The sequence below is a fragment of the Castor canadensis genome, chromosome 3, assembly GCF_047511655.1.
Source record: "Castor canadensis chromosome 3, mCasCan1.hap1v2, whole genome shotgun sequence".
Classification (NCBI taxonomy): domain Eukaryota; kingdom Metazoa; phylum Chordata; class Mammalia; order Rodentia; family Castoridae; genus Castor; species Castor canadensis.
Window position 1 is genome coordinate 59,723,367 of NC_133388.1, and position 26,034 is coordinate 59,749,400.

A 26,034-nucleotide genomic window follows, 5' to 3' on the forward strand; every position below is an offset into this window, starting at 1 on the left:
TTCTTTGTAGCTGAATAAAATGCCCATTGTGTATAAATACCACATTTTCTTAATCCATTTGTCAGTAGCGGGGCATCTTAGCTGTTTCCATAACTCAGCTATTGTGAATAGTGCCGCAATAAACATGGGTGTGCAGGTGCCTCTGGAGAACCTGTGTCGAATTCCTTTGGAAAAGCTCTGTTCAATTCATTTGCCCATTTCTTCATAGGGTCAATGATTTTTTTGGAAGTTTAGGTTTTTGAGCTGCCTGTATATTCTGGTTATTAATCCCTTGTCAGATGCATAACTGGGAAAGATTTTCTCCCATTCTGTGGGATGCCTTTTCAATCTGGTGACCATTTCTTTGGTTGTGCAGAAGCTTTTTAATTTCATGTAGTTCCATTTGTCAATCTTTTTTCTTAGTTTTTGAGCCATTTGAGTCCTATTTAGGATGTCCTTGCCTGTACCTATTAATTCTAGTGTATTCTCTGTTCTTTCCTGCACTAGCTTCAAAGTTTCAGGTCTCATATTAAGGTCCTTAGTCTACTTTGAGATGATACTAGTACAGAGTGACAAGCATGGATCTAGTTTCAGTTTTCTGTACACAGATAGCCTCTTTTCCCAGCAACATTTATTGAAGAGGCTGTCTTTTCTCTATGGTATGTTTTTGGCAACTTTGTCAAAAATAAGGTGGGCATAGCTGTGTGGATTCATATCCAGGTCCTTTAATCTGCTCCACTAGTCTTCATGTCTGTTTTTGTGCCACTATCATGCTGTTTTTATTGCTATGGCTCTGTAGTATAGTTTGAAGTCAGGTATTGTGATACCCCCAGCGTTGCTCTTATTGACACTTTTGACTGTGCTTCAGTAAAACAGGATTTAACTTATTGCAGTTATTGAACATGGGAAGGAAGAATGGGGTCTGATGTGCCACCCACACTGTTGTAGAACTCATTCTCATAATGTTCTAATTTTCTTCTTCAAGGCAATGTTTTCCCTGTGTTAAAAATATACGTTCTTCTTTTTTTTTTCTCTTGCATTTGCTAGGCAAGTGCTCCACCATTTATCCATACCTCAGCCCTTTTTGGCTTTATCTACTTTCCAGATAAGATCTTGCATTTCTGCTCAGCCAGCCATGGACCATGACCCTCCCATCTTTGTCTCCTGAGTGACTCAGATAACGGATGTATGCCATCGTGCTTGGCTCATACCAGATCCATTGTTTAGGCAAAGTTATCCTATTTGAAAGCACTTCTTTATCTGTAGGAGAAAAATTAATGAAACTCTCTTTATTGAATAGTCTGTGTTAGGAAAAACGCTGCTTACAAAGAAAGCTCATGAGAAAAGTCTCACATCCATACAGCAAAGTTTAATGGAAGGCCCAAACTGCCAGGCTGGCTGGGGAAAAGATGGCACAGCAGCGAACCTGGGCAAGGCATGGCTTTTATAGAAGGGGGAGATTAAGGAAGTTAGCGCATGCGTGATAGTCTCTGGTAGGGGTGGGGCTGTCTTAGAGCATGGGAATTTGTTTAAGGGCAGGGCTGTCCCTGGAAGTTTCTCAGGTGAGGTCTGAGGATAAAATGGCCACCGAATTACAAATGGTGACATTATTGTTCTATCATTCCCCCATTTTTTTCTTTAATAATGATGAGGGTAGGGGCTGAGGATCAGGAATTGGGGCAAAGCATTGATCTCTTTAGCTGCTTCCTGCTGGCAGGGGGCATTGTATGGGGCAGGATCCTCAGGCTCCTGTGTCCTGGTAGAGGCCCTCATAGCAGTCCTCTGGACAGTAGAGGTTGGTATCCCTGGAGGTACAACTGGTTAAACTTTTGATTAGCAATAGCAGACATGTAGTATGATACAAGGGAGGAAGATTAAGAATAGGGGAGCAAGAACATAGGCATTAGGATGGACATTGGCCAGGAGAACCACTGTGAAATGTTGTTCCCTAGACGATTTCAAGAGTCCTCCAACTACAGAAAGAGAAATGGGTGGCCATACATTATCTAAGACCCAAATAGGAATATTAGGAGGAGCATAAAAAGGTGTCTGTTCAGGGACTACATACCTAGGAATCTAAATTCTGCAAAATCCTATAACTGCCAGGAAAGCTGTAAGCTGTTTTATGGTATGGGGGTTGGGAAACAGAAGATTGGGTTGATGCATTTATGACTCAAGGAGTGAGTCTGTCCCTTTAAGGCCACACCTAGGTAGGTGACCTGTGGGAGGCAGGGGCTGTCAGGATTTAAATGTAACACTCTTGGATAAAAGAAAGATCTTTCTCTGTAATGGTTTTTTGTGGATGTTACTCAGAGCAGAACAATATTAAGATAACCTTGTTATTTTATAGACATAGAGGATTTGATTTTAGTTTGACATGGCCCTAAAAATCTTTTATGCAACTCTTAGATTATATTCAACTTTAACTTTATCACACACTGAAGTTTCTTATTATGCACTTTTAAAACTTACTTAGATCTTTGTATAACATACTAAACCTTTTGATGGCTTGTTTTTATCCCTCCTATTTGAAGCAATCTTTAGGATAAACCCTTTTTTAAAAAATCCCTTCTCACCCAAAAAACACATTCCTTTTTCCTTTAACATCTCAAAAATACATTTATACCTATCTATATCCTTTCCAGTTGTTTACTTTGTAACTTGTATTTTAAAATTAACTTTTATAAGAATTTTAAATTTATTATAGGGGCTGGAGCAACTAATTAGTAGCCCTTATTGTTTTTAGGAATAGGCATAAGGGTTCATCATCCCTTAGGCTTGAGGGGATATTGTTTTGGGTGTGGAAACTGTGAGGGATTTTTGAGTTTTTTTTGAATAGGGAGCGCTGTCCTGGCTCACCCTACACTCATCTCATCAGTCCACACTGTGGAATCTCTTTGTTCCTGAAGGAGGGGGCAGCAGAGATAGCTGCCTGGGGGGAGGAGAATTTGAGCCTTTAATTGAGCTAGTAAATCCTGCCCCAGCAGGGACAATGGAGTTTTAGGTACTATGAGGAAAGAGTGACAGAAGAGGAAGTCTCCCCAAGAGCAGGCCAGAGGCCAGGTAAACTAGCCTTCTAGGGGCTGGCCAGATTTGCCCTGAACGATAACTTTTGTCATTGGACTGGGGACCAGGAGAAAAAGGTAAAACAGAGAAACGGGCTCCACTGTCTAGGAGGAAAATGACCTTTTGTTTTTCTGCCATTATGGCTCCTCAACATTGATGCCAAGAAGTGGAGTGTGGATAGGAAGCTGAAACCCATCAATCTATAGGAGGAGGCACCTCGCCTTCCATCTGGAGCCGGGGGCCCTTAGACCTCCAGTGGTTACCCTTGCAGAGGGCAGGGTCCCGGTTGGGGGCAGGGCTGTCTCCTGGGCTCTCCCCCCTTAAGCATTCTCTGCAGAAGTGCCCCTCCTGTCCACCACAGGAGGGGTTCAGGATACAGGCCCCAGTTGGGTGGGGCCCTTTCTGAGAGCAGCAATGAGACCATGGTGTCTCTTATCTTTTTCTCTCCTGTTAGTAAGGTCCCGGACATACAGACATAGCCATAAATACAGACATGGCTAGCTGTATTACTTGGTTCAGTGACTTTTCCCTTCAGCCACAGTCTGAGTTTTTTACAAATATCTGGGGCTGACTGTTAGAAATTTATCTTTGAGGAGAACCTCTCTCACCTGTGACTCTGAGTCCACCATGGTATGCTTTCTGATAGGTTGTTGCTGTAAAGTAAAGTTGTAATTTTACATTGACAGCTGACATCTGGAGAGCAAGTCTCTGAACTGTTCTGGGCCTCAGTTTCCTTACTTGAAGAATGAGGGATCCACTCTAGGTTAAACTACATTTTTCTACTATGAGATGGCTGAAGTGACATTAATGCCACTTATCTTCTTTACCATTTTTTAATTTTTATTATTTTTTTATTTTAGTAATGCTGGGGAATTGAACCCAGGGCTTTGCACATGCTGGGCAGACATTATCCCATTCAGCTACTTCCACAGCCCCAAATATTATTATTATTATTTCTTACTTTGGCTGTACTGGGCTTGAACTCAGGACTTTATGCTTGTAAAGCTGCACTCACTGCTTGAGCCATATAATCATTTCCAACCTGAGAGGCCTGGGCCAGAACCCATTGCTTTTCTAATGAGAGAAATTTGTATAGGGGACCTCAGTTTACTTTTGTGTTTAACTTTTACAGAAAAGGTCTAATTGGAGTATGGTATTGTAATTTAAGGAACCCTGTGAAGGTCACTTCTCTTGGTCACCCAAGGCATACTGAGGCTGACCTCAATACAAAGCTTCCAACATCTACCAGCCAGAGGACTGGAAGATGCAGGTCCCATCTAGAAAGAACAAAACGTTAGGATCCTGTCTTTTAGCTAACAGCAGGCGGCCTCTTTAATAAAAGCTACCTTTTTTAACAAAGAAATCATTTGTAAAGTTAGAGAAGGGCATTCAGAGGGCATTTCAGGCCAATAACAGTGCCATACGGGACAACTAGTGTTAATATTTGGAGGGAAAAATTTATGCTGAGGCCAAAGGTATAGAAAATTCTAAATGAGAAGTTTAGAGACCACAGTAATGTCTATTTTGTTATTTCTGGGACTATAACCTTGAGCTAATAATTGGCTTACAAGGGCTGGGTCTGATGCCCCAAGGTGTGAGGTGGGGCTAGGAGCAGGACTTGTGCAAGGCACCACTCCTTCCACACATACCTGGGACAAATGACCCTGACTGCCTAGGCCTGATCCTGTGGCCTGTTGCCCCTCCCCCCTTCCTGTGTACTCTGCGTGCGTTTATTCTAGGGGAAGTGGCTGCAGGCCACAGCCATCAGCACGTGTGGCTGGTGACCCAGGATGTACTGGGTCCTCTCTATGTATTTTCTTAGCTATGGCAGGCGTTTTTGCTGTGTCCAGGAGCTGGCATCCTGTGCACAGGTGCACCTGTTTGCTTTCCCTCCTCCCCTTGTATGGGTGGAGTTACAGCATGAGTGTGGCAGCTGCAGGTTTTTGTAAGCACTTTTGTAAAGCAGCTGATTTAAAGTTACTTTAGACTGAGAGGCCTGGCAAACTAGTTGGAATAACTTAAATCATAAGGGGTACCGTGCTACAGGTTTTTCATGGGAGGCAGAGTCCCAGTAAGCCCAGGGAGGGGAAGGCAGACAGAGACAAAGGACACATGGTGAGACCATGGAGGAGGCAGAAAGGTGTGCTGACATCTTAGGTAAGGGAGGGAAAGGCAGAGCCTGGAGGCATGACACACGCCTGAGGGATTAGCCATCACCTGTGCCTCTAGGTTGCTCCCATTGATTGGTACTGGCAGGCTTTCAGCAAAAATGAAACCTCCACTCTCCGGTCACCGAATAAATCCGGGGCTTTGTTTCACCCCAGAAGAAGGGAGCATGAGCTCTCCCAGAGCTGGAACCGCATTGAGGCCAGAATTGGCAAGGAGTGGCTTGCTTAACTCCATGAAGGCGAAAGTTTTTCAGGAAGATAGGAGGAGATAGGCATGATAAGCAGTGCAAGAAGTCTGTTTATATGGGGAAGGAGGAGGTTTGGGAGAGGAATTGGCTGATTTTGAAACTGGTTTACAGGCTAATAGAATCTGCACAGAGGAACAGAAAGTACAGAGGGAGGGTTTGATGCAGAGATAGGGAAAGGATTGGACATAGGAAAGTTCCTTCCATTTACCAGCACACTCAGAGAGATTGCATAGATCCCTTAAAATACTGGGATTGAAAGTGCCATTAAGTGGCCATTTGGAGGCATTGTCCAATGGATATTGGGGCCAGGCCTGATTACAGAGAAAAATGAGCTTTCATGGCTTAAGATCAGGCATTAGGTGGAGGGGCCCAAGGTTGGCCAGGAGACATCCCATTGGGGAGTCTGAAGGAATTTGGGATGGTCCTACTAGCATGGTGAAGGCCTGACCTGAGGAGAGATATGGTGGGCATCCCCAAAATATCAGGTCCTCAGGAGAGAGACAGAGAAATGTGGAAAACAACCCCAGAAGGAGCGTCTTCACTACCGGGGGATCCACAGTCCCAAGTGGGGAACCCAGTTCCTGGGATGAGAGCGAGCTGTGACCTAACACTAGGGTTTTTGAGGAAATGAGAGAGAGACCACAGCTCTGTGTGTGAGGAGGACTCACCGAGGGAGAGAGGACCTTAAGGGAAGATTGGCCAGTGGTGGATGGCGGTTGGAGGCACACTGGGGTGGAAGAACTTCCCTGTGCCAGGAGAGCAAGGTCAGTGCCAGGAACTCAACCCGATCCTGGGTTTCGGCACCAAATGTTAGGAAAAACGCTGTTCTCAAAGAAAGCTCACGAGAAAATTCACATCCATAGAGCAAAGTTTAATGGCAGGCCCAAATTGCCAGGCTGGCCGGGGAAAAGATGGCGCAGCCCCGAACCTGGGCGAGCAGTGGCTTTTATAGAAGGGGGAGGGTAAGGAAGTTAGTACAGGTGCAATAGTCTCTGGTAGGGGTGGGGCTCTCTTAGAGCACGGGAATTTGTTTAAGGGCGGGGCTGCCATTTTGGCTGATTCACAAAATGGCGACATTATTGTTCTATCACTATGAATGATAAAAGTAATTATAATAATCAAAACAAACCAAACATAAGTTATATATTTCCAATAAATATATATTTATTATATATTAAGTTTAAAACTTAAAAAATCAATATCAATGTGCATTCATTCTTAATTCTGCATTCTCTTTCATTGCTTTCTCTATCTGTGCAAAAGCCACATTTTCCTCTTTACTATGACTTTATAAAAAATTTTTACTCTTAGCAGCATAATGCTCTTCAACTGTGTTATTTTTCTTCAAGATTATGGGTTGGGAGCATGGCTCGAGGGGTAGAACACTTACATAGCAAGCGTAAGGCCCTGAGTTCAAGCCCAAGTACCACTAAAAAAATGGTACAAGATTGCTTTAGTAGACTTTATCATCTGTTTACAATGTAGACAGATGGATAAGAGACTCACTCCTCTTTGAACAAATGAGTAAAAACTGGATAATACACAAAGCCATAATTTTTACTGAATCCATTAAAGAGCAGAGGTCATGGGCTAGTTATGGGAACTAACTTCTGAAGAATGACATATTCCTTTGAGAAGAGACAGGATAGATGAGCAGTTTTACCTTTGAGAAATCATGGAAGAATGAGGTAACTGCCATAGGAACATAGGAATAGGTAACAAAAACTAAAAATTGAATATATTTTACTTTAGATGGGGTGTGAAATGTGGAAGTGCATTGTTTTTGTTGGCCAACTGAAGGAATGCTATTTCTATCATTTGATATAAGGAGACTGTGGAAGGAGGAAACTTAGGGGTAATCAGAAGCACTTTGAATTTGAAATGTCTACTAAGCATCCAAGGGGAGACATTGACTAGGCCCTGTGACTACACCTATCTTATATTTATGATGCTTTCTGATAAAAGTTACAGACTTATAATACTTGACGCATATGGCTTGTGGAGTTCTGATATTGGCTGAAGTCACCAAGAATGTATTACAAATTTAAACAAAAAATACCTAACTGAGTTATGAGGATTTCCAATCTGAAGAAGATTGGGGACTGGGAGTGACTCAAGTGGTAAAGCCCCTTCCCAGCAAGTGCCAACCCCTGAGTTCAAACCCCAAAACTGCAAAAAAAAAAACACAATAACAACAACAACCACAACAACAAAAAACCAGTGGAATCATACTGTAGGATAAAAAGGCAAGGTTTTAAAGTACCCACAAAGCACAGATCATAAATGAGGCAACTGGGAAATATGACTATAATAAAATTAAGAACAATGAAGACAGTGAAACTACAAGTTATGAATGTAAGAAGATATTTGCAAGTATGCAAAAGATTTGTATTCATGATAAGAGCATGCACAATGAGGACATTCAGTTAGAACATGTGTTCTTACCTCTTATTCTTCTTTATGGACCCATGCATGATTTATGGGCAATGCTTAATTTTAAAGTTAGGAGATTTTCCAAGGTACAACTCTGTTGTTTATTTCTGCCTTAATTCCATTGTAATAGAAACAAAGATGGAAGGTAAATTTTGCCAGGTTTAGTGTTTGTCAGCTATTATATCTATAAATGATTCCAATTTCTTAATATCCATTGTGTTCACTCTTATTTTGTCTCTAATTATTTAAAATTTTCAGAAAAGCCAATAAACTTTTACATCGCAAAAGTCAATAAATACAAGGAACCAACCTAGTAGGCTGGTTTTTTACTTTGTGGGTCTCTTATCTTCTATTGTGGAAGGAAGGCAGGGAGGAGGAAGAGATATTAAGGAGTGCTACAGTGAAACGAAGGAAAACCTGAGTTGGGGAATGTTATCTTGAGGCCAGAAAAGGGTCACCTTGTCACAGAGGTTAAAGTGGCCAGTGAAATAACATATGACCATGTATGGGATAAGCTGTAGGCCCCCCATTTCTGGAACCCACTCTAAATGGTAAGCCCCTTTGTTCTTGGGGCTCAGCCTTTGAACTCAAGCCCACTGAGTCGCTGCCGGCCTGCTTAATAAACTTGCTTCCCAAAACCTTTGGTGCTCTCTCGGTCTCTGTCTGAGCCCTCCTGCAACACTGTCACCAAATCCCTAAAAAATGTTTACATTAAAAATTATCAAAAATAATATATATTGGCATGTGAATATGGGTACAGATGTATCTATTGCTTATATTAAAAATTTATTTTTTTTGGTGGTACTGGGTTTGCACTCAGGGCCTTATGCTTGCTAAGTAGGTGTTCTGCTGCTTCAGCCACACCTACAGTTACTTTTGCTTGGGTTATTTTGGAACTATGGTCTCTTATTGTACCCCGGCAAGCCTGAACCACGGTTCCAGGCCATCCTGAGGAAGAGTTTGCAAAGCCCATCTCAGCAGAAGAAAGCTGGATATGGTGCCATGCACCTGTTATGTGGCTACTATGAGAAGACATTTCAAATTCAAAGTGCTTCTGATCACCCCTAAACTTCCTCCTTCCAGTCTCCTTATCAAATAATAGGAAGAATATCTGTATCACTAGACTGACATTTGGGTAAGAGGAAGGAAGGAATGAGGGGTGTTTGAAGTCAACAAAGAGGATGAACAGTTTGAAATGCTACCTGTATTAGGATTTACACTGGATCTGGGAAGTAAGTCTCTTAACTGGAAGGTGAACTGAAGGTTTTTGTACGTGGATGGGATACGCATTAGTTAGGTATGAAAACATCCTTTCATCTGTTATGTTTCACGAGTGTGGAATTAAGCTCACCAAATCATTATATTTAAGTCGATTGGAGGTTTGAAATATTTCTCACTGTGACTGGAATATTGTTGAATACTGCCTGACAGAGCAGGTTCTGTGTGGGAACGTCTTGGATTACAGGCAGTTTACTTACAACCTGTGAGTTAATTATTGATATATAACTGCAAGTGAATAAAAACAATTCAGTGTTTTTAACAATTCTTTAAGTAAGTGAATTTTCTTTGTTCTCACTTTCATTCTCTGGTCTCCTCACCCCTACTGAAAGATTTCCTAAAAGTAACAAAAGAAGGTGAGGAACAATTCTCAAGGGAGACAAGGATGCAAAATAAAATCTTATCACATAAGCCTTAGGGATTTTTTCACTTTATAATTTTTATGACTTTGTCATTGGCACACAGGTAGAAGAAATCAGTGTCTTAAATATGTTTTGTGAACCCTAAACTTGAAGAAATTTAGTGACTTCATTTGCATACCACAAGTGACACAGTGGGAAAATAATGTCACCCTATTGTGACAAATCTAAGGACAGTTGCATTTCATAAGTGTCTGTTTTGGTACTTCAAGCATATAATAATCTGAACAATAGTATGAAATTATGTACATGATGTATTTTTGACAACACTATCAACCTTTACCTAATTCATTCACTCACAAAACAAACATGTTCTGTTGCAAACCTACTGTGCACTGGTAGTAAAAGTGTGAGGGTGAGAGTAGCAGAGGAAATCATTACATGGAAGTCATGTAAACATAAACATGCCATTAAAAGGTGTAATGCTGCCAAAAAAGACATAGATTTCACAGGTAGACAAGTGGTGGGAGGCAGAGCACAACAGCATGGAACTAGCTCACCAGGAGTCAAGTAGGAGCAGCTGGAGTCAGAAGTGTGAAGACCTGTACCTGTGTGAAGATACCTTCATAGCCAGGGGAATTGTTCACTGTGAAAAGAGTAGTCTGGTTTTTGTTTTGTTTTGTTTTGTTTTGTTTGACAGTGCTGGGGATTGATGCAGGGCCTTGTGCTTGCTAGTCAGGCACTGTAGCTAGATTACTAAGGAATGGTGGATATTTAGTAAATTGTAAGGGAGTATTACAAATAAATCTGTTGCTTCTGTGTTTTCAGTATCAAAATTTTTATTACATGGTATAATAATTTTTAGTATGTAATGATAGTATCATGTAATAGTATTTTAAGTATGGACTACTAAACATATTTAATAAAAATATTAACTCCCTATAAAATATGGAATATTTTTAATATTCCATACTTAGAATACTAGAATATTCTAGTATTCTAGTTTTGAATACTAGAATAGTGATAAGATTGCCACTTACTTTGTAAAGGTTAACACCTTATTTGACTCAGAGAATCAGCTAGAATCTTTGAATTAAAAGGGGTCTTCCATCTGCCACTTAGGATATGACACCATTTACCCCACTGTGTTTATAACTGCTGACTCATAAACAATTCAATAATATGACCACATGACTTTACTTTCTAATCAATTTTCATTTCATTAGCTCTATAAAAGAATATTTTAGACCAAATTAAAAGATTTTCCTTAAACTTATTTTAACACTGGACAGTATTGAGGTTTTCAGTCTAATGGGGTGACTGAAATTATGGGATGTGATGGTTAAGGCAAAGCAACAATTGCATAATTTGGCTGAAACGTTTACAGCTTCCTGCTTCAATTGTGTTCTGGCAGAGGTTTCTTCTCTAACTACATTATCAACAGATTGTAGATAGGCTGAAGCCAATCACAAGTCTCTTTTGTAGAACCAGTTAAGGCATTCTATTTCTTGGTTTGATTGCACTTGCCAGGAAGCACAAAAATTCCCGGAACTGTTTGTGAGGAAATATCTCAGTGAGATTCAGATGGACAGCATACAACGCTATTAGGCTCCATCCCATTATTTTTTTCAAAGAAATTTATCATGATATATCCTCGTTGGGTATTTTATGTTGGGCTAACTTTTCTTTAGGTTGTCACAGGACCACTGCAGGGCAAGTGGCTTGAAGATTAATGATATGTTCTCAGAAGTGTTGCTACCTAAGCCTAAATCCTACCTTGTCTATTTGCTTGTGCAATTAACTTGAAAAATTCTTTTAACCTAGTGTGCCTCTGTTTTACTTCTTATAATGTTGAAGTTAATAATATTCTGGGTCTGTTACGGACATTAAAAGAGTAAATATTTTTTAGGATTCTTAGAATGGTGTCTGACACGTACACAAGTTGCATTTATTACCTATTCTGTGTAACAATATGAAGAGAATAAAGTGCCTTAAAACAATATCCATTTATACTCTTGTGGTTTGGTGGGTCAGAAATCTGGGCCCAATTCAGCAAGCTTCTTTCCAGGGGTATAGTCATAGTCACATCACCTATCCGTGTGGCTTCATCTCAGCGTCTGGCTGGGGAAAGCTCTTCTCCACAGCTCACAGGGCTATCAGCAGAATTCATGATTTGTGTGATCTGTTGGTTCCAGGGCCTGTTAGCCCAGTGTCACCCTCAGTTTTTTGTTATGTGGGACTATCTAACATGACTTCTTGCTTTAACTAAGATGAAAAAGAGAAGTCTCCTAGGAAAGTGAGTATTACAATTTTATGTAACAAAATCTTGGAAGGGTCTTCTGGTCACTTTTGCTGTATTCTATTTGTTGAAGGAGAACCAGTCCTGCCTAAACTCAGAGGGAAAGATTCAACAAAGGTGTGAACATCAAGAGATAAGGATGATTTGGTTTCAATTCAGAGACACATAAGTGTTTGTTTAAAAGAATGCTTCTTATAGAGTTATTTATTTTAAAAGAAATGCTAAATAATTACTCTCTCCAGACATTCAGGAAGTTTAAGTTACACACCAGAGATGTGTTGGAGCCTGCTTATACCTGCTCGTTAGGGCTAACTATGTTTTCTTTGTTCAACTCCACATTCAGTGACTTCATACTGGTAGATTGATTTCCAGCCATAGTGGGTGCATGCAAACTGGAGCTGTATTTTCTTTAGATGACCATTTGTTAGACAGGTACCATCACAAAAGTTTCACATTTTGTAGATCTGCCTCAACATCAATTTTTGGGATTATATAACTATATGTAATCAGAGGTACTTTAATAAAATCTCAAACAATGATCCAGAAAAAACTTAGATTTTTTTCTAGTGGTAAGCACCATGGTTGTCAAACCATTCACCTTAAATAACATTTTATTTAAAACAAGAAAGACTCAAATATGGTCCACTCACATGTTCAAAACCATAAATAGTGATGACTTGTATATAACAGGTTATTCATCTGTTAGAGACTTTTAAGACTCCAGTCACCTTTTTTTTAACATCTGTTAGAGTATGTTCCTCAAAATAGTATTTATCAAAACACTGTGTTACAGAAGGTATAGGCATGCTTTATGTCCAATGATTCTATTCTTAATGGATATAAATCCTCAGTGAGAAAGCTCAGATAGTATACATTTTATGGCAGATAATACGTCTGTCAAGATTTTAATATTAGATAGCAGAAAATATACACATATCCGTATGTAAACCCAACAAAAGATGCAATCCTTATTGACAGTGTTAATTCTCAGGTCAACTCAGTGTTGACTGCAGCATAATAGCAGTAACTATATTCATGATGAATCAATATCATTAGCTTTATTATTGTTGCTTGTTTTCAGTTGTTTTCCACTATTTCATACTCTATGCCATCATTACAAGTAAATTTTTTCTGAACCCAGGGCAGTGTAAGAATTAGAAGTTATCTTCTAATGCGCATTTATAACTGTGATACTCAAAAAAAGGACTTTCCATACTTTTTGTTGCCCTGTTATGAAATGTCAATTGAATACTTTTCTAAAATCTGTGAGCATATAAAACTTTTCTTCAGGCAGAGGAGGGGAGAATAGTGATCTTGACTAGAAATAGGCACTCTGGTGTCCTGACTCCACACGGAAGCTCAGTAATCCCATCTGGCATGAATTCAAGACCAGATCTTAAACTGTCACAACAAATTGAAAGGTTTTCCTCCTTTACATTTGGCACCTAACACTTAAGGAACTGTCTTTAATAAACAATACAGAATATTGTCACAGACCAAAATTATGAATTTGGCCATGAATTGCTATAATCTAGCATTTTCTGAAAGTTCAATTGAAACTTTTTATCTTAGAGAGTAATATAGAGACAGGGAATCTTATATAGTATTTCCAAATGTGACTGTGATCAGAAATAATGAGAGAGCTTAATAAATATATGACTAGACTAGACATTTACCATCAAAATCAAGAGAGGAGAGAAAAATTCATCTAAAATGTCTTATATGAGATTGAGAAAGGTATAAATGTGGAGAAAACTTATTTTTGGAAGCATATCTGCAAATTGTAAAATTTGTTCAGTTAAATGAAAAGGAAACAAAATACTGCAATCCTTTATTCTTTCATCCCTATGAAAAATTCCCTAAATTAGAATGTAAATTTATGTCCTTAGAAATGTATGAAGTGTCTACTTGAAGAATGTTTTTGCATCTTTTCTGCTACACAATGTCTCTTGACAGATTTCTTTGATAGTTTAGTATTAAGGAAAAGTTTTTATCTCTCCAAATGAATTTAATGACTTCTCTTGTGATATCTTCTGTTGTGTTATCTTTCAAGAAACATTAATCTAAAAACAACTGTGATAACCAATATCTCAGAAGTTGTGTGCAATACTTTCTCTGGTATTTCCTTGCTTTTGAGTTTGATTCTTTTAGTTATTACATATTATAAATGTTGTAATACATGAGTTACTTATTTTCATTTTTAATAATTGGCAAAATACAATGAATAAGTGAATGACAAATTATGGACTATTAAACATTTACAGGGCCACAATTATCAGAATACATTTGACAAGCAGTAGAGCACGTGCAACAAAACTGAGAGGAAATCAAGTTCTTCAAACCTGATCCAAACATACTCTTTTAAAAATGCTCACTCCCATGAAAAGTTCCAGGCAGTCTTTAGAAATACTATTAGAATGCTCGTGGAACAATGTATACATCTCTCCACAGTAAAATATCAGTACTAGTTTAGGTGCCAGTCAAAGAGTTCTCATGGTCTGGGCAAGGTGGCTCGTGCCTGTTTATCCAGGGACTCCTCAGGGTCGTAGTCCAAGGCTGCCCAGACAAAAAAGAGAGACCCTACATGAAAATAACTAAAGCAAACAGGGTTTGGGGGTATGGCTCAAATGGTAGAGCACATGCTTAGCAACTATAAGGCCTTGAATTCAAAACCCAGTACTGCCCCCCAAAAATTACTAGCAGCAACTATCTTAATCCACAATACATAACCATTCTTGTCTGTTCTACCTGGTGTTTTATTTTTGCTTGAATTTGATTCTATTTATCTTCTTTGTGGTTGATACCATTGTTTAGAATCATTCAATGATAAACCCTAAAATGTGTAAACAGATGGAAAGAGCACATCCCTTAAAATCATCCACAACAAGGTTCAAAATATGGCCAAGATATTTCATTTCTACTGTGTAAGAAACTTTGACAATACATATGAATGATGTGACAAGGCTTGAGGTATAGTAGCTTATCAACATATTCTTATAGAAGTCTTAATATTACATGAATTCAGTTGACAATAACAAGTGCACTGGTTGATCAACTTCTCGGTTGCACATGGAGTCAGTGAGCACTATTCTTGCAGAATCCGCCACTTGGGCAATGTCCTTGCTGTCTGTGGAATCAGTGGGGCTCCTCAATGCTCATTATTGACCTGAGCCTGGAGGGGCATTTTTTCAGGCCTTTTTAAATCACCATAATCCCAAGCATTCCTTCAGAAAATATTTTGCTATTATCTGATATAATAAATCATAAACCACAAAAATTAAAAGTCAAAATGTACTCAGTGTACATTCTAACTTTTCTGGAATGGTATAATATTTTAACAATTTCTATAAAACTACCCTCTGATTGATATAATTCTGTTACTATTATACCTTAATGCACTTATAAAAGTAGAGCTAAGCATAGTCTTTGTACAAGAAGACATTCGTACACAGTACCAATAGTGAGGGATATGCCTGTTGAAATGTTATTACATTATTCATGAATATTGCCCTAGCCATGTGTTTCAACTTCATGACCTGCAGTGACATACAAAGAAGGCTGCATATTATCAGAGATTCAACATGTAGCAATACGTGTAGCATGTTTAGGCAGAATGTGAACATGTTCTGCAGCAACGAGGAAAATCCTCTACAGCAGAAAATCAGTGGTAGGACCCAGAATTCTTTTTCCCCCCATATTCTTGCATTTTATTGAATTTGTTAATGTTACAGAGGTCTTGCACTGCCAAACTGTGCCTGAGAATTGCAAGAAAGAAATGATACAAAGGAGAGCCTCATCCACCCATCATATAATACATTAAAACTTGATTCTTGTGCATTTTGATAATTTCACAAGCTTTTTAAAAATTACTCTAAAAGTTAGAGTTTAAATCTGCTGCAGGTTTTCAGATTTTCAGTGCAGTCAGCCATTAAATAAACTCCTTCATATTTGTCTCAGTTCATTTCTCAGTAACATAACCCCCTGCAAAATTTTGTGGAAAAAAATGCATACTTAAGGAAAGTATGTGGCTCAAGGTCCAAGAGGTTACCTGTTAAGGTGCTTGGTTCCCAAATGAAGTATTCGGTTTGACCAATAATCTCTTATTTCTTGTCTAACCATCCAACCCGCCACTGGCTGACTTAGCTACATCACACCCAAGTATACCAGAAGGCAGGCATTGTAACTGCCACCAAGTGGCTGCACGTCTTCAGGAGCACTATTCTTGCACTGGCACACTCCTCATGACTGAACTCTTGCGGTAGCATGAGGAAAGTTTTACTCACCCATTTGCTTCGCTCTTGCCTGTAGTAAGCCTGTAACTCCTGCATTTGGTAAAGGGATTCCAGAGAAACCCAGACTGTGCAAAGTGGTCACGTACCACTATGGTCTATTTCTATTGAACCAAAGACACAAATCTAGGAAACTGCCAGACTATCTCATTGGATAGCAAGGCACTTCAGTAATCCAGGGGAGCTTTCCTCAAGTCTCTTTCAGGGACTCAGTACAACAGAGTGGTTTACGCTGTAACTATCAGAACATAAGTGACACATCACTGTCTGTCATGCCCCACCTTTCCAAATGAACACTGTGAAGACACCAAAGGCTGACAACAGAGCTAGTCGGGACTATCACTATTCCAATACCTTAAGCATTTAGGCACCAATATATAAGTAACTTTCATCAAAGACCATGCAGGATCCACGATCCAAGATCACTGGTTGCTAAGGTGAGGTTTCACTCCAGGTGCTGTCAATCTTTAAGGACAGGTCAGTGAATCTCTTTGCTTGAGCAGACACCACTCCTTCTACAGCAGTCCACTACACAGTTTAGACCTGATTAGAGAAGGCTCTAGCAGCACCTGCAGTAGAGCCTCTGCCTTCTGCTGCCCTTTATATCAAAGGCTATTTGGTTCCACTCCAGGGATTGGCAAATTCGCAAGACAGTTCACAATTCTAATGCATATTTCAGGTTTCTTACTTAACAGGACCCAGAATTTTTTAGTTATAATTGAGAAGGAATTTTCATGAATTTTTCAAATTATACTGCTGTAACATCTGCTTCCAAGTATGTAGAACTGAGATGTGCTCTCAGAATGAAAATATGAAAAATTCAAAAGAAAATACCACAAAATAACAACCCCCCACCCCTTTAATTAGCATGAGATGCACCTAGAAAGAATGGCTTCTGTGAGACCTTTTTTATATGAAGCACTGGAGATTAAAGTAAGAATTTTTAAATTTAAGTTAGTAATTTTTGAGGTTATTATATTTAAATAGGTAGCATAGACATGTAACATTAAGAAAACAGACCATTAATGTGGCTTGGACGTAGCTAGAATATTTGATCTTTCCAAATGTCATTAAGCCATATTCTGCAAGCAATCAAAACATGGAATGAGCAGGATTAATTGTTGTTGAAGTTAACTATCTGTTTTACAAACAGTTCTGAATTACTGTGCAACGTGTTAGACACACACGGTACCTGAACTTCAGTGACTCCTGCTGAACCCTGAGAACAAGCTAGACGATAAATGAACCTGCGCAAGCCAGAGCTACTGGCAATGTCCAGGAGGAATATAATGTTGTCCAAGTTTTTCAGGAATACCTCATTAAGCCATAATCACTAATACTCAAAGAGAAAATGGGAACATTATTTCCCAAATAACCCAAGTATAAATGATTAGTTCTTCATCTAAAAACTTTTCTACTTCTATTCTTCCTTAAGTTTAGTTTTAACACTTGCCATGTAGCTAATTATTTCCTGAAGTCTGTGTGTGGTGTTTAGCTGTACTGAGTTCAGCATGTAGAATCAGGATCCCAGAGTGACAATCTTACCATTTCATAGTCGTCGTGGCTGACCATAGCTGTGGCCAAGAGAGCTCAAGGCACAAACAAAAGTGGAGACAAAACATGTTTTGCCTTCCATGCCTCTCAAAATTGAATTATAATATTATGCTTGGAAATTTAAAAGCAAATATTGTAGCAGCTTAAGTTTTCCTTGCTTATTACACTAAAGATCTACTTCTATGTCCTTAGTAGGACCCTCTGCTACAAGTTCAGAAGGGCTGGTCTTAGCAGAAGAGAGCCTTAACAAACTAAATTGGAATTCATTAACAACCTAAAACATAAAGCCAGTTAGTACCAAGTCTCTATTTGTACAGTTAGAAATGTGTACACAATGCTATCTGTATACACTGGAAAGCTTGCTGCTCCTGAGGGATCTGCCTTTTGAGATGATTTTCTGAGCCCTTTGTTGTCATCTTATCACCCTTGACTAAAATGCAGAGGCAGCTGGCTGATATTAGTGCCAATAGAACACTCACGAGAGGCAGGGTGAAGGCGTGTTCAAGTGGGAGAGCACCTGCAAGGCCCTGAGTTCAAACCTCAGTATGCACTGAACGCTGTTGTGTAATAGAGGATAGGGGAGGGTAAAGGAGAGTAATAGTGGGGGATTAATCTAACTAAAGTACTGTACATTCACAGCTGAGATACCTAGAGAAACCCCTTTGAACAAAGAATATACACTAAAGATGAAGGACAAGATTGTAAAACAGGTCCTGTGAGGGGTGGGTACTCCTGGAAGGCAGAGGGTGAATAGCGATAGTAAAGGAGGGTGAACACTGTCAATGTACTTTATATACTTGTATGAAAATAGAACACTGAAACCTGTTGGAATTGTTTTAGGTAGGGGGGATGAGGGAGAGTGATGGTGGGGGTAAACCTAACCAAGGTAGATTGTAAGCATATGTGGAAATGTCACAATGCAACCCCTCTGTACAACTAATATATCCTAATAAAAATGTTGATTTTTTAAAAACAAGAAAACTCACTCATTTCCCACCTGTTAGATAAGTACAAAAAGTCTCTATAGGCAGTGACATTGTCATCAAAGAACCTGGGACTTCTGGGTAGGAGTAGACTTACTGGGGTAACCCAATCAACAATATCTTAGTCATATACTGCTACTGGACAAAGTCTTATGGTGATGAGACTTTGCTCTATTCACTTAATAGAAATGCATGACTTAGTGCAATATGCAGACCTGACTCCAGACCTACATTCAACTTTCCGAAGCAGGGAAGACTGGAGAAGAGCCCAGCTTTTCAGGGTAAGGCTGCCCTGCTGCCTTTGAGAACAGCCGGTCTTTTCCCCAGGATCTTATTTCTCAGCCCACGCTTCCTCCTGTGTTGTTAGTTTTGCAGTTGATTCTAATTTGAAAGTTATCAGTGTCCAAAGCTGCAGCCTTAAAGTCTTACAGGAGTCCTCTCCATCACCCTAAGTACTCCCCGGGCAAGCCTGCTCATGCTGTGGCCTGACCTCAATCTGCTTCTGTGCAAGTCGTCCAGTCCCATACGGGGGCAGTTGCGTAATGGACAGCGGGGGACCATCAGCATGGAGCACAGAGGCAGGATTAATCTTCATCTCCATTGCAAGTCAGATGGTCTGGTAGGTAGAATAATTCTCTGTGCATTAAGGTTTCCATGTCTGAATCCTGCAAAGCTAGAAAAATGTAATTGTAATTAATTAAAGAGCTTGAGAGGTAGAGATCATCTTTGATTTTCCAGGGCAGACTTCTTGTGATTATATTTCATAAGAGAGAGAAAGAGTTAGGAGTGTCAGAAAGAGACTTGAAGGGTTATGCTATTGGCTTTGAAGATGGAAAGGGCCCCAAATGGAGGACTGTTAAGACATTCCTAGGTGGAAAAGGCAAGAAAGAAGGTTTTCCTCAACCAGCTAGTGACCAGTATCAAAACCTATTCCAAAGATTGTTTTTAGTCAACATTAAATTTTCAAGTATTTTAATTAAAGTCAAGAATCAGAAAAGAATGATGTTTTTCCATTCCAGGGTGAGAAACCACCCTCTGTTATCTAGTTAATTTTATTAATTCCAGTAATCTGCATGTGTGACTTAATCTCTATCTCTACTAACAAGATGACACCACTGTGGGTTAGTTCTTTTCTCCTGTGATCCAGTGTCCCCTTTGTTTGGTGGTACTGGGGCTTGAATCAGGGTTGTGAATTTTCTAGGCAGGCACTCCATCACTTGAGCCAAACCATCTGTCCTTTTTGCTATAGATATTTTCAAAGAGGGTCTTACATTTATGCCAGGGCTGGCCTGAACCTTGATTCTACTATCTACACTTCCCATATAATTAGGATGACAAACATGTCCCACCACACCCAGTTTTTTACTAGTTAGCATAGGATTTCATGAACTTTTTTGCCTGGGTTGGCCTCTAACCACGATCCTCCCAATCTCTGCCTCTGAAGAGTTAGGATTATAAGTGTAAGGCACTGTGCCAGGCATCCCTGTATAATTTTTTTCATCTTATTTTTCCCCTTTATTATTGTGCTGGGTAGGGGTACATTGTGGCATTTACAAAGGTTCTTATGATGTATCAAATATATCATACTTGGATTCACAAAAGAATATTTTGAGTAAGAGTTTCATAGAGGCATGACAATGAGTTTTAATGTTGTCTGGAATGTCACCACCCCAAATCACAAAGTTTAAGCCTCATTCCAAAGCAACCTTACGCTTCTCTTAGTTGCCAGTGAACAAATGTGCAAAATTAAAACCCTGAAGTTTAATATTTGGTGATGGGGCTTTTTTGCTTTTTATTTTAAGAAAATTAAATGGCCGCATGTTTATAAATGCTTCTACATGATTAAACTTAGTTTAATTTTATTTTGCAGTATCAGTTTTCTTAAAACTGAGTCCAAAGGAAAGATAAATAACAGAAGGCTACATTATTCATTAGTGAGTATAGTTTTGATAATTACAAAAGCGCAAGAAATACAACACAAACAGAAGCCATTTAGAACAGATTCAAATTATAAAGTTGTGGTATTCAGATTGTAATGCAAAGTGATTTAGTAGTGTTCTTCTGAATTTTATCTTTGTTAACATGTCTAGCTACAGCACTTGCTAGTGACCTCTGAGCTAGTTTTGAAACTCTTCTGCATGGTCTGTCTCCAAAGTACAAAGAAGTTTGATGGTGTAAGCCTTTGTAAAAATGTGGGGACTACCAGAGCTACATACACAGAAAACTAATTAAATCCTTGTGTGTTTGGTCAATTCTACCTTTTATACATTAACAGTTTGTACATATGCAAACTTAATACTGAATTTGCATGATGTAGGGTTCATTTGGTTTTCTCCTCTACAACAAATCAGCTTGCCATCCAACTGTTTCCCTCTCAGCCAATTCTTTAGTACAAGGAAAAAAAGCGAGAATTTAAAAATTTTTTTAACATGCTTTTCATGAAAGCACTTTTAAGAAAAGTAATGTGTCATAGATTCATAGATAAATTCTCTCTTACACTCATTTCCTAAGACTTGGGATGACTTTTGTTCCTCAGCTATATGTAAAATTTTGCACCGTGACCATAAAATATTGTGTAGCACACAATATTCCTCATGTGTTCACTGATTGGATTCACCAACAATTTCACAGATCTCCATGAGTCAGTGAAGAGAACCAGGATTGGTCAGGTCCCTTCATGACTTTTGTGCATCCTAAGTGTTTTTTACTTCTTTGGGCCCTTCTTCCAGCAGCACGTACACACACACACACACACACACACACACACACACACACATACACACACACCACATATATTGCATATGTGTTCCACAGAGATTTTGTGATCTTTTTCTAGTTTTCTGAAGAATATCATTGGGATTTTTTTTTATACGGATGAAATTGAATCTGCAGATTTCTTTGGATAATATGGACATTTTACCAATATTGACTCTTCTAATCAATGAACAAAGGATTTCTTTAAACTTTTTAGGATGTCTTCAGTTTCATCAATGTTTCATAGTTTGCATTGTAAATATCTTCTACTACTGTTAAATTTATTCTTAGGTATTTTTCATATCTCTTATCATTGCCATTGCTTTTCTTACATTGTTTCAGATAATTCACTATGGGCATATAGCAAGACTACCAATTTTTGTATGCTGACTTTGTATCCTCCAAATTTGATGTATTTGTTTATTCTAATAGTTTTTTATGAAGTCTTTGGAGTTTTCTATGCACAAGATTATGTTCCTCCACACAGTGAATATTTGTCTTCTTTTTCTAGATTAGATGCCCTGTATTTCTTTCTCTTGCCTGATTGCTTTGTCTAAGAATTCAAGTACTCTTCTACCTCAAAAAAATTTGCTATAGTTAACAAGTAAAAATGATGAACTTTGTGATCCATCAAAATGAACCTTAAATCATTCTGTGTTTGGTCTACTCTGCCTTTTTCCAATGATGAATTCTTAAACATTTTATGAGTGATCAATGCATAAGTGGAAAAGCCATATGGAACCAGATTCTCATTCTTTGGGGAAAAATCAAATTTCTGTAAATAATAAAAGAAAATGAAAATATAGGTTAAAGCAATAAAATGGGACTAAGCCTGAAGGTATAAAATCAGCATATAAAAGAGTTACCTGCACATCCATCTTTATCACAGCACTATTTGTAAAAGTCAAGCTATAGAATCAGCCTAGGTACCTATCAATGGATGAATGGGTAAAGACAAAGTGATACACTGATACACACACACACACACACACACACACTCACACAATGGAATATTATTCAGCCATAAAGAGGAGCAAATTATGTCATTTGCAGGACATAAACTGGAGACAATCATGTTAAGTGAAATAATAGAGATGGACAAAGACAAGTATCACATGTTTTCTCTCATATGCAGAATCTAGGGAAAAAAAAGATGGCTGGAAAGTAGAAGAAGGACTATTTTGGAAGAGAAAAGCAATCTAAAGAAGTAGAGAGACAAGGGGCAAAGGAATCTCATGGGTTAAAATATGAATCAAAGTATGAATAGTTTGTGTTTAATACAACAAACTAGAGAAGATCATGTTATAGAAATAAGTATCAGCACTGGGGTATGTAACACTGTCAGAATCCACAGACCTTATTCGGAGTTCACATTTTCATCACTCGTGTGTGTAAGTCTTTGCAGTGTTATCACATCTGTATTCATGTAACTATCTCCACAGTTATCGTTCAGAACAATTTCACCCTCGTGAAGACCCTCCTGCTTTGATGGCTCACTCACCTCCCATAGCATTTCTCCCACCCTCCCATCCCATACTAACCCCTGTGAACCACTAATTTATTACTTGCATAATTTCATCACTCCAAGCACATTGCATAAATATCACTGTGTGACAGGTAACTTTTAAGATTTCTATCTTTTACTCGGCATAATTTTCTTGAGATTTGTTCAAGCTCTTTCATGGTCAAGTTTTTTCCTCTTATTTACCTGCAGCATTTCTACTGCAGTGTTTGCTTCAGAATCCATGCATGGAAGGACATTTGAATCGCTCCCAGTGCTGTGCTATGATGAACATTTATGTACAAGACCTTGTGTGATCTTTGAGCAGGACTGCAAAGCATATGGTAAGTGGTGTTTCTTCTTGATCTTCCAGAACCTGTACAGCTGTGTTATGGAGTAGCTGTATCACTTCATATCCCACCATCAGTGCATCAGTGATTCTATTTCTTTACGTCATTACTGGAATTTGGTGTTTTCACAGTTTTTTTTTTAATCTTAGCTATTTTGATAGAGACCATATTGTGCTTTAATATTTTGCTGATAGTGTTGGACAGTATTTCATGTGCTTCCTGCCATGCTCTTTCTTTTTCAGTGGCTAATGTCTATTTTCATCATGGATGGTTCATTTTTCTTGTTGTGTTTCGAATGTGCTTTATATAATGTAGATACAAATTGTTTTGTCTGATAAGTATTTTGTCATCAGCACTTAGTAATTGTCAGCATATAGGTAATGTACATATGGCTAAATGTTTTTGTTTTAGAACAATTATAAATGATATTATATTTTAAGTTCTGTTTCCTCAAGTTCATTATTAGTATAGGCAAATTGATTCATTTTTTGATCTTGCATACTGTGACTTTATTATTTCTTGGAGTAGGGGTTGTTAGGTCTTTTTTTTTTAGCTTCTTTGGGATTTTCTATATTGGTTGTCATACTGCCTACAAATAGATACTACTAATTTTATTTCTTTTTTACATACATGCCTTAAGTTTCCTTCACTAGACTCTATGTTGGTAGACCTTCTAGGACTATGCTGAATAAAGTGATGGTAGCAGACTTTCCTTACCAGTCTTAAGGAAAAGCAAAAAGCATCCAGTCTCTCTATTAGGAGTAACTTTTTTATAAATTCAGATTTTTGTAGTTTTCTTTATCAACTTAAGATCATGCCCTGCTATTCAGGAATGGGATTCCAACTTCAAAGCCAGTTAATAAAACCATACTTTTCCCCCAGTGTAATGGTAGATTACACTGATGAATTTTTGAATACTGAACCAATATTACACAACTGGAAAAACTACAACGTGGCCATGGTATGTAATTCTTCTTTAAACATTGCTAGGTTCAATTTGCTAATATTTTGTTGAGGATTTTTGTGTCTAAGGTCATGAGACCTTGGTCTGTCTTTTCTTTTTTTGTACTGATTTGTGCAGTTTTAGTATGAAGGTACGTACTGATGGCTTCACATGATCTGTGTGAACACACTTTAATTTAGACATTATAAGGATGATGGACAGTTGGAAGTCCATTGATGACATTTGACAGTTTTTCATTGTTACCAAAAAAGTTGGTAATTATTTTTTTTGTAATGGGGATTAAACACTTGCTAGGTAAGTACTCTGTTACTTGAGCTGTGTCCTCAGCCCTTTTGTTTCTATTTTGTTTTTGAGATGGGGTCTAACTTTGCCAAGGCTAGCCTCAATTATGTTCCTCCTGTCTCCACCTCTCAAGTACCTAGGATTGCAGGCATGTGTCTTCATGCCCAATTTAGTTGCTATATTCTCCAATGAAAATGTAAACGTGTTTCTATTGGAAATAATTCTCCGAGTAAAATTGACAGGTCGTAGGTAATGATCACCTTTATCTGTAATATATATTGTCAAGCAGTTAACAAAGTGGTGTGCTGTAAAAGAAAATAACAAACACTTGTAATATCTTTTTCAGTTCTTGATATTTGTAGCATTTGTTATTTGTCTTTCCAATGTTGGCCATTCTGCTGGAAATTTAGTATACGTTATGGATTGGAAAATTATGCATCCTCTCACACACACATAGACACATTATAAATGAGTCTTTTGTCAACTTCACTGACTGTAAAGCATCCCCTCCCCATATGAATTTCATGTTTTTTGGTCTACAAATGGTATATTTGATGTACATTTTCTTAAAATCCAATTTATAAATGTTTATTATAAATTGTTTTTGGGTAAGTTTAAGATCATAGCTCTCCTATTAATTTTTTCTCAGATGCTTTATAATTTTTCACCAATTCCTTTTATAAAATATATTCCCCCAGAAGGAACAGTTTGAGAACAGTCACTTAAATTTCTGAGCTCTTTCTGTCCAGTGTGTGTTCATCATAGCTTTACTAACCCTTCATGACAGATAGAATTATTTCAATTTTTTTCAGATGTATATAATAGTACACAAATGATCTTCTTGCTAGTTAAGCAATATCTATGCAGACAATAACCCCACAACTGGAAAATGGTCCCAATTTAATATCTTAGTTCTATGTGAATTTTGTTTGAGTATAGACTACATGCTGGACTTGCTTCTTGTAACATTGAGGAAAAAAATCTTAGTTTGCCTCCTGTCACTTTGGCCTAGGTTGAGAATGTATTCTTAGATGAAAGTGGACACAGCACACCAACGTGCCCAAAGCTGTGAGATGCAGCTGACATCACCCTAGTGCCTCTTGCCTGGGTATCCAGCTGCTGGTTGCAGGCCTCCTTTGGCTTTCCCTTCTTTCCACTACCATTCAGTACAACCAATTACCATGGTAGAGTGCAATGATTGCTGGGGTGCTGCTTCTTACTAATGACACTAATTTGGAGGGTATATGGCAGGAAAGATACATATAATATTAAAATAAGTAGCAAACAATGCATGTATATTTTATTGACTGGACTTAATATATACAAAATCGGTGAATGTACTTTGTAAAAAAGAAAGAAAGAAAGAAAGAAAAATAAAGAAATCAGTTACATGGAGGTGTGGCTCACATGGTAGAGAACCTTCCTAGCAAGTACAAGGTCTTGAGGTCAAACTCCAGTACTGCCGATTTAAAAAGAAAGAAGGTTACCACCATACATGCGAACCCCAGATCTTAAAAGAGTCAATTG